Below are 10305 nucleotides of genomic sequence, written 5' to 3'. Positions count from 1 at the left end.
GAAGAGTGAAGAACCCAGATAAAGCTGCTGAGCTGAGCTGCCAGCAGGAGGTCTTTGAGCTCTCCAGGAAAGAAACAAGGGAGGATTTTTAATTTTTTCTTTTTTTTTTTTCTGCCAACACACAGCTCAGTGGAACCGGCAGTTGTTGTTTTTTTTTTTGTGCGTGTCAAGAAACAACAGCGTCCAACCAAAGTCCTTGACGAAGTGGCTTTATTGAAATGCAAAACCTCGCTGTTACAATTCCTCTTTAAAAAAAAAAAGGCGATTAAAAGCGAAATACATCGTGTACCCCCATTTCTTTATCTAAACTTCATGTTCAAACACCAACCGAGATTTTACGGCATCAAATAATTAGTGTCGTCTTGAAATATGGGTGTAGTCTTGTGAAGCTGGGCAGATAAACTGCATGAAGCAGCAGCAGCTCCAAATCGTTGGTTATAAGGCTGCTTTTCTCTGTCCTCCTTCTAATCCATGGAGCCTAAATCTCCCCAAAAAGTGAGATTATAGAAGGGCAGTCGGTCAAACAGAAACTAGCAAGACAATGTCAAGACAAATGATTCTGTGATCTTCTTAAATCTTCAAGTAAACCAACCCTTTTTTCCTTCTCTCTATTCTCTTATTTCACTCTTTCACTCTTTCACTCTCTGCAGAAGACAGCAGGATATGATCCAGGCCAAGAGACGACCGATGTGGACCGATCCAGTGATGAAGAGGATCCTGCTGAGGTTGATGTTACATCCTTCTTCAACGATTAGGAATACATCTTGGTCTTCATCTCCACATGGGACAAGAGGTCAGTTCTCAGCAGGATGTAGTTTATATACTTAAAAAGCACATGAAATTACCACCATGCGGTGTCTAATATGCACATCTGACATGTTGGAATGATAACATTTAACAGATTGTGCATATTTGATTGTTCTTGTGCTTTTGTCAGTAATGATACAATTATTGTTGTTGTTTTTTTACAGTGATCAGACAGGGAGTTTACCAAATGGTTAAGTTTCCAGCTGTACTTTTGGGCCTTTGTCCTCTTTTCTCTAATAAGCACTTTGAGTCGCCTCGTGCTGAAAAGTGCTATATAAATAAATGTACCTACCTACCTACCTAATAAAATCATACTGGTCAGAGAAGATGTCCCTCTGTGGCACAATGAAAGGACTGAAAATGATTTTAAAATAAATATTCTGAATAAACACTGACACAGCACTTTGTGATAAATAATATAACATTCAATTCAGTTTATTTATATAGCACCAATTCATGACCAAAGTCCCGTCGGGGCACTGTGCACGAACATTCACATGCATTATAAAGGGACGATCAGTAAAAGTTATCTATCTAAGGAAGCCAGCAGACTGGGTTGAATCTTCACTTTGTCGCAGACTCCCACCCTGAGCAGCACGTTGGAAACTCCCTTTTAACAGGAAGAAACCTCCATCAGAACCAGAACCAGGGTCAGGATGAGCGTCCATCTGCTTGGAGATTCGAGGTTTGAGAGGACAGGAAAGAGACACAGACAAGCACAGAATGACTGGTCCAGGTGGAGTTTCTATTGGAAGAAAGACAAATAAAAACCCATGTTAATGATAGAAATAATTACAAATACAAACATGGAAGGTAGAGGGAATGTGGTCAAAATGTGGACATGCTTTATTTGAAATTTGTTGTCAAGACAACCCAAACGTCCTGTTTTTTAGCTTAAAAACAAGTTGCATGAGCTCGAATCAGTGAGGCCTACAGACCGTAAAAACTAAACAGATCTAAATTTGTACCGTTCATAAGAAGATAGGTTGACAAAATAAAAAGAGCCACAGCCATAGGTGATAATATTTAAGTTATTATGGATTTATAGTCATTTTTGACTGGGAACACGAGAGGAGAGTTATTCAAAGAAACAAGAACTGCACATTATGGAGCTGGGAATGATGTTATTCCCAGGTTAGTAGTTTTCCAGGGCAGCAGGTTGGAAAACCAGCTGGATCTGCCTGTTCATCCTTTTTTTAGTGACACTAACAGTATCAGGTGCTGACTGCATCGAATCGTACAAAGACTGTATTGCTTTGCTCATAAATGTACGTTTAACAGCGCTGTGTGTGCATCTTATTCCCTCACAAAAGTTTCAATAAGATGGACAATGTTTTGTTGTTTACTATATGAGCTCTTGGGAATTTTATTATCTAATTGACTGAAAATCTACACCGAGGACAGTAAACCCTCTAATAAAATGCAGTATATGTGGAGGTTTTTGGTTCAATGGCTCTATAAGATGGTAAACCATGTCACACCACATCTATATACTAACATATTTGGGCTCATATTTCTGTTCCGAGCTCGTGTTTGGAACAATAAAAATCAGGTCAGATCTCCAGGCTCCACTCATTCATGTTGAACACGAGCACAGCGTTTCACCGGGAGCGAAATATTCTGCCACATCTGCCATCCGGCCCGGCTGTAAACAATATATTGTTTCTGAAGTCTCAGCGCTGAGGTCTTATTTCACTCGCTGGCTCAGAATCTCCCGTCTCCTTTTCCAGCTGCGTCATCGCTGGCTGAGAAAAGAAGGAGTCATCCGCTGGGAAGATGGGTTTTTGTTTTTTTGACATTGTTTGTTGTCCCTGATCAGAAATGACACACACACACACATGCACCGTAAACCTGTCCTGCCGAACGAAATAAACAGCCCGCCTAAATTCGAAACACCCATATGAAACTGGCTTTCATGACAGGAACAGAAGATTCAGCTTCGAACCCGAACATGCCCGACTGAGTGAGTTTCACAAGTTTTACAGATCTGAACTGGGGTGTGGCGTATTAAATATGATCTCCCGAGCTGGTGTTATGTTTTCCCCCACGTCTTCCATGCCTGCTTGATGAAGCAGATTTATATCCTCCCCCTTCCTGCTTTGAAGCCTCCACCCAGACATGAAAAAAAAAAAAAAAAAAAGTAAAAGCGGCCTGAAGTTTGCAGTGAGTGGTCATGAATTAATAACACACAGCCTCAGAGATATAGAAATGTTTCATGTCGGGACCCTGACATGAGCAGCGAGCAGGGGAAACGGAAAGGTGATAGATCAACCAGGAGAAGTTCTCTAAACTTGTTTAAAGGAGTAGACTTCTGGCCTGTTCTCCATACTCCTTTGCTCTATGACTCTACTAACTGTTCATAACTATTTGACAGATCATACCTTCAAAAAATAACCAGACTATCCCTGTAAGTACGAGAAACCCAAAGTTACAGAGCAGCAGAAAGCCGCACATAAACTGATGGTTTTTCATTAATCTGGCAGACAAGGAGAAAACTAGTGGTAATTTCATTTTCTGTTTGGTTTTTTTTTGGAGTTTCCACTCTTGTTTTAACCTTTCTTAGATCTCTGCCGTCAGACTGTCTCGAGCTGTCAGACTGTCACCTTGCTGCCGGCTAATATCCTGCAGCTGGTTTCCCACTGTTTGATTTAAGACAGAATTGTCCCCCTTCTTACCGTTTTACTGCTTCGGACTGGCTTCGCTTCCAGTGCAGGGGAATTAGGTTGGGAGGGCTGTCAGTTGTTCTTACCCATCACTATAAACCATCCATCCATCCATGATCGAGGGCGGGGCTGGTGTCTATCTCCGGCAGTCACTGTGCGGGAGGCGTGGGTGCACCTGGACAGGTCGCGAGCCCGTCACGGGGACACGTAGAGTCAAACGAGACAGACATATGTCCAGAATCTCATATCTGACCATGATTCCATACAGCAGTGGTTCCCAACCCTGGTCCTGGAGGAACACCATCCTCCATGTTTTCACTGTTTCCTCCTTTTCTCTTTGTCTCACTTGTTCAAATCAGGTGTCAAAGTGGGGAAACAACTGAAACATGCAGGATAGTGTTCCTCCAGGACCAGAACTGGACCCCGCTGATGTAGGTGTGTGCTAAAAAGCTCAGGAAAGTGGACAAGTAAAAGGCAAGAAAGAGTCAGAACCTGAGGCAGGCCTCATCCTTGAGTAAATCATCTTCTCTGTCATGATTCCTGTCTACGTGTCTGTTTTTGAGGTTTATTTTTCATTTCTGTGTTTCCTTTGTCTTCAGTTTCTTCCTTGTTCTCCAGCCATCCTCAGACCTGTTCTATAGTCGGTCTTCCCTCCCCGGTTCCGCCCCTCCCACTTACACCTGTTCCTTGTTGTCATTAAGCCAGCCTCCTCGTCAGCCTCCGGTCCATTTAGTCTCCCAGTCTTCACCTCACCTGCCTCCTTGAGGTTTGAGTCCTGTTGTCGCCATGTCAGCGGTTTTTTTTTTCTTTCTTTTTCTAATAAATCTTTAAGTCTTATTTTGGGCTTCTTTGTGATTCCTGGGTCCAACTCCTGAAAAAAAACCTGACATTTCTCTACAAGTTTTCAATTAAAAGCTCTTTGGGAATCACCTTATTAAGTAAGATTATCTGTTTGTTTTACAACGTTATCCTTGGTATTTTTTTTTTTTTTTGTAAATTCACCAACAAAAAATATTTGAAACAAACTGGATTTGAATTTTGAACGGGATTAGATTTTTAAATGGTTTTTAGTTGGTCTCTTTGAGTTTAGGTGCCTGAATGGTTCACGGGTCAGAACTGGGAGGCTTATAAAACAATAAAAAGGTTCCTGTGAAAATGACACAAATGCAAATTTTGAAAGTAATTTAGAATGGCTGGAAAAAAAGGAGCTCATTACCACTTAAAAAATAAATTACAGATCTGGGTTTTTTATGCAAAATATAGAAAAATAAGAAATGACTTTTTTCCCAGTACCATATATTGATGAGTTTAGATTTTATTTACATAACATGTTGACTAGAAAACCCTTTAATGCTCAAAAACCAATATTTTTCTAACACTCTACATAGCATATCTTGTCACCTTCTGGCTAAAAAAGATTTATTTTCTTTAGTTTTACGTTCTTATTTTGTAACTCTTCAGACCTCTCACTTGAACAACAAAAATCTAAACACTAATTTAAAAAAAATAAAGATTGAAGCTTTTTGTTTCCTTCATCTAGGAAAACAGACATTTGTACGAGGCAGGCGTTGACATGAAGGAAATGTGTGTGTTTTATGCAAATCAACTGAAATTCTTTCACATATTATTGCAGGAATTAATGTCTCCACTTTCCTTTTCGATCCTTCCATGATTTGCCTTGAGTTTGCAGCAAATATTTAACCTCTGAACTGATTTTTGGCGAGGGAATGCGCCGTGTAGCAAACTAACCTCCGAGCGTTTAAGATTTACTTTTTTTTTTAAAGTCAAGGTCTAGCTTTAAATCCTTTTTGACTTTAATTCAAAATATCAAACTAAGAAACGGGGGCTAAAAAAAAAATCTAAAAGGCTTTCTTTGTTTAATAGTTATTGGTTTTATCACATCTCTGGGTTCTCTAAGACGTTCTGACAGTGAAACTAAAAAGAATAATCATAAATAAATAAATACACATGAAACTGCCTTTCAGCTTTTGGTGCCATTTGATCCATCATCAGTAATAAAATATAGAACATTTAATAATAAAGAACAGTGTTTACCCTGTTAAGTTTTTCTCAGCTGATCAGAGATTAAACTGCAGCTGCAGAACACCTCAGGTAAAAAGAAACAATGAATAAAAATTCCTGAACTCACTGTGACGATCCTGAGCCCCGCTTTGGGTCACGATACAGCAGGTTTGGAGGCCTGAAACGATCTCCAGGAATCAAATGAAATTAAAAAAAGTATAATAATAAATCCTTTGACAGATATTGAGCTAAAACTTGGTGTAGCTTCGAGTCATTCTCAACACACTGAGCCCTGCTTTTAATAAAATGCCATTAACTGTTAGAGTCAATTCTGTCTGTCTGTTAGCAAAATATCTTATAAACCACTGGACAGATTTTAACGAAACCCTCAGAAAGTAATCACTGGATTTACATCTACAACTGATTTACTTTTGGAGTCAACTCCAGCCAAGATGGCTGCCACAGCCAACCGACTTTAGGAAACACAACAACAGCTATAGCGTAGCCATTTTTACAGATACTGAGCTAAACCTTAGTGTGGTAGTACTCCAAGTTCTGCTCGTTGCATGAAATCTTTGTTTGAAACTTTTTGCCATCAGTCCCGTTTGTCTGTTACGAAATATCTTGCAAACCACTTGACAGGTTTTAATGAAACATTTAGAAAGTAAACATTAGATTTACATCTACAGCTCATTAACTTTTGTCAGCTTTAAACTGTATTTGTTGTCAGGAACAGACCTGAACCAGCCCACTTTCCTACTTGCATCATCTGGACTCTAAATTTATAACAGGATGCACTTTAATAAATATTCTGACATGAGTTCATCGTGCATTGATTGCAAATAACTTTCAGCAGTGGGTTATAATGTTTGCTGCTCTAGTTAGTATTTAGAGCAGCGGGGTTCGACTTCATGCAGACCACACTTAGAGGAAGTCATTCAGTTTTACAAAGCGCTCCGCTCGTGTTGTCAGGGTTTCCCTCAAGTGGAGAGGAATTTATTTGGACAATCCAATCATAAATAAAGTCTGACATCATTTGAACAACTTCTGTCTCTCCAAGAAAGTAGCAACGACTTCACTCAGGTTGTCTCTGGTCAGGACCCCACTTTGGGTCACAAAACAGCAAGTTTGGTGGTCTGAAGAGATCTCCAGAAATCAAGTCAAATACAAAGATAAATAACTGCTAATAGCATCATTTCACTATATGTGTTACAAACATTAACACTAGTCATAAATAGGGGGGAAGTAGTATAATATGAGTTTAATCTATTTGAGCTGTCATTTTTTTTTGCTCTTTTTAATTTTTTTTTACCTTTTTAGCAACATTTGTGTTGTTCAACGAAGGACATTTGGGGTCGCAAGTCTTTATCATTGTTATTTCGGGGGTCAGAAGCCAAAAAAGTCCCTTTCGTTTGCAATTTTCCGCCTCTTCGTTGTGTTTTTGGACAACAAAATGAAAAGAATTACTTCTCTGAAGAGCCGTCAGCTATTTGTTAACAGTTTGGCGCAACGATAACAAAAAATGAACACTCACTTTATGTTGATACTGGCCAAGCTTTGCAAAAAAAAAAAATTAAATAGAATAAAAAAATTAAAAAGCGGTTTATCTGAGCTGCAGGAGAGACGACCTGAACATGTGCTGTACAGTATCTACAGAATTGATCTCACTGCTCGTGCAGGAAGACTTGCTTTTTTGTAGAACATGCATTGATCTTCAACTGAGCTTATATCTGACATAGCACATTACTTTGCTTGCTGTGAGGAGGTTTTCTCCGGGCTTCAGAGAGCCTCCCGTGAACCCCCACAGTGAGCTGCACGTAGGCTGCATACCCATTTGGAGCCAACATGGCCTCAAACCCAACTGCTGCTGGTAAGACTCTTTAAAACAACTTTACACTTCAAAGAAAATAGTTGGGAGTAGAATTTAATTCCTAATTTCTGCAACCCGGAGTTAAGATGCAAATGAAAGTTGTAACTTTTAAAGATATATTACAAGCCTCATGGTGGTTCTTGTGACTTGAAAAAAAAAAACCCAACACATTTTGTTTGCTTTCTTTGAAGGAACGCATGTCGCCCGCCGCCTTTTAACGCCAGATGTTTCGTTTTTCATTAAAGTCTGTCCAGTGGATAATGAGATGTTTTGCTAACAGAGCTTTTCGGGCAATCTGTTAGCACTAAGAATACGGGTTGGGGATCAGTCTCAGCTACTACCACACCTAGTTTTAGCTCAAAATATCTAAAAATGACCGACTTACAGCCATCTTTGTGTTAGCTAATGTTGATTATCTGTGGCGGCCATCTTGAATTAGATTGCAAAGATGACTTTCTGTCACTCTCATGAACATTGGTCCAGGAGTTTATGAGACATGAGACAAGCAAAAGCATCATCACTCCACCTTTGTTTTCGGCAGCAGCAGATAAACAGTAAAATATGAATGGTGGGTTTAAAACATATATTTGACTCTGTAATATACAACATTACCTTGGAAGCTATGACAGAGCTCCCGTGTATCAGGCTGTACAACGTCCAGAACAAACCAGAAAACAAATGTTTGGCAGCTGCGATGAAGAATAAAAGAAATGCGAGACTTTCGACTTTTTTTTTGCAGGTCGCCGAGGTTGATCTCAATACTTCAGACCTTAAGATCCGTGGAACGGTTCAAGTGACGTGAGTCGGGGTCTGTATGAGGAGCTGTGGGCTGAATTATAATAGTTTTAGATAAAGTCCAACTTAAAGCTTTGGGTGATGTAAGCCGCCATGTGGGAAAACCGAGGGGGGTGGAAGGTTAACAGCTCGTCTCTGATCCACACATCCACAAACATCAAACTACAACTCTTCCTTGTGCTTCAAATACAAAAGCAGGGTTGGACAAAGTGAACGAAACAGTTCTTCTCTGTCATTTGGTCCAAATAACAAGTGTGAGAGTTTCTGTAAACAGGTCTGGGAGCAAGTTGGAGAGGGATAAAATGTCAAATATTAGAGAACGGGTTTCAAAAAGCCGACTTTAAAGCTAAAAAATACTCAGCTCAACCTATGTAAATGACTTTATGGTCAAATGGTCAATTTTTGACCATTTCCAAACTTCTGAAACCAGTCTCCGTTAATTACCGCGTTCTTGTCCTCTACGCCAACCAACCACAGTGTCAGAAAACTAAAGAGCATCAACGCGCTGCTCACATCTCAAAAAAGGAAGGACGCAACTTTCAGGTTGCAGGAAAACGGTACCAAGGAATTTCTGAGCTCCAGCTGTTATCGGTGAGAGGGCGCCACAGCTAAGCAACCTTAGAAACCAAAACCACTCAGCCAGTTTCCCAGTAATTGAACTAACATTTGGTGTGGTAGTAGCTGAGAGTCATCCCCCAACACGTAATCCAGAGATCTTGACTGAGATCACACAACATTGTTTCCATGGTTTGACTAAAACAGCTGCAGCTCTGTCACGTCTCGTCATCAAACAATAATAGTTTAAACCCCTGGCCTGTTCCCTCTAAGGAATGCGGGGCCTTTAGTTAAAATATTATTATTGAACTTTAACTAAATCCATGTACCAGCTTGGTCTTTTGCTCTCCGTCTACCCGTTTCCTCAGTCTCGTTTGGTTTTAATCCCGATCCTCCTCCTCTTATCGAGGGTTTGAGCTCGTTTTGTTTTCAGGGTGGCTCCGTGCGAACGCATCCTCAAGAAACGATCAAACGGCGCCTTAAGGGACATTCACGGCTCGTTGTCGTGTCTGCGAGAAACCCTGGATTTATTTAGAAGGCTTCATTATGAGGGTTTATCTTTCGCTGAATGCCAGATTGAAATAATAAATAATAATAATAATAAATAATAAAAAAAGATTGCCCAACAATGAAAAAAAAAACCCCACAACGGAGCCTGTTCCCTAGAGCCCCAGAAGTTTATATGAAACTTCCACTCGGAGCTCAGACTCTCCCGGAGGCTATTTGAACTGTAGGAAGATGAGAAATGGAAAAGCAATCTTGCTCTGCCGCGCCGAAATAAAACTGCAGCAGGAACGGTAACTTACAGGCCATCAGCCAGCTTGTAAAACTCAGAACCACAGGCAATTCGAGCAGGCGCAGCTTAACAAGCTCCAAATGAAAAAAAAAACAAAAAAACCCTATTGTCTCTTGGTGGTAAATGCAGCGTCGATGGTATTTGTAAAAGCGAAGAGAACGTGGCAGCAGCAGACGAGTGACTCCTCGGGGGGGTCAAACGATGGCCGTTGTTGGAGCTCGAGACTTTCCTGGCAGGTCGCCACTGCGTCGTTTAGGACTTCATCAGGAGAGCCCATCCGGACTGGAGCGTGTCAAGCGAGGATAGCCGGGCTGGGAAATGAGACTCGGCGGAGCAAGTTGGAAATCTTGCTATTGGAATTTCCAAAAAGGCTGAAATCAATAATTCAAGGTTCGAAGCTTTTGCATTATTAAAACTTCAGCTAACTGTGGGGTTTAGTTCTCTACAGGAGGTTACTGGTCCTAATCATCTCACTTTCAGAATGGGGTTTTTTGTCCTCCATTTTTGTCTGTCAGATGGGAAAAGTTTGACTCGCAAACAAAATGGAAACAAAAGTTAAAAGGTCTAAAGTGCCCTTGTTTTAAACCAAGACCGTCTTATGATGAAAAAGTGGTGGCCATCTTGAATTGGGGTGCCTCCAAAAGTTAATCTGTTGTAGACGAACATCCAGTGACTCCTTGTACCGGGTGTGACGTTTCCTGACAAAGCTGTGAAGATTCGTTCGTAACTTTTTGAGTAATCTTGCACACAGACAGGCAAACCTCCTTGGTTGTAAGAAAATAGACTTTTCAAAAAGC

At 40.5% G+C, this 10305-nt stretch overlaps 1 long non-coding RNA gene across 1 annotated transcript in view; it reads left to right on the top strand.

Annotated features, from left to right (window-relative positions):
* Window positions 1-4447, top strand: part of LOC108234778 — a 10135-nt gene extending 5688 nt beyond the window's left edge. Inside the window, exons 2-3 of the long non-coding RNA XR_003039069.2 lie at window positions 651-793; window positions 4070-4447. This is a non-coding gene — a long non-coding RNA (uncharacterized LOC108234778). The remainder of the gene's footprint in view (window positions 1-650; window positions 794-4069) is intronic.
* Window positions 4448-10305: the final 5858 nt, after the last annotated feature.

This window comes from Kryptolebias marmoratus, linkage group LG15 (assembly GCF_001649575.2).
Source record: "Kryptolebias marmoratus isolate JLee-2015 linkage group LG15, ASM164957v2, whole genome shotgun sequence".
NCBI classification, from domain to species: domain Eukaryota; kingdom Metazoa; phylum Chordata; class Actinopteri; order Cyprinodontiformes; family Rivulidae; genus Kryptolebias; species Kryptolebias marmoratus.
The sequence above is the reverse complement of the archived record's forward strand: the minus strand, read 5'-3'. Positions and strand labels throughout refer to the sequence as shown.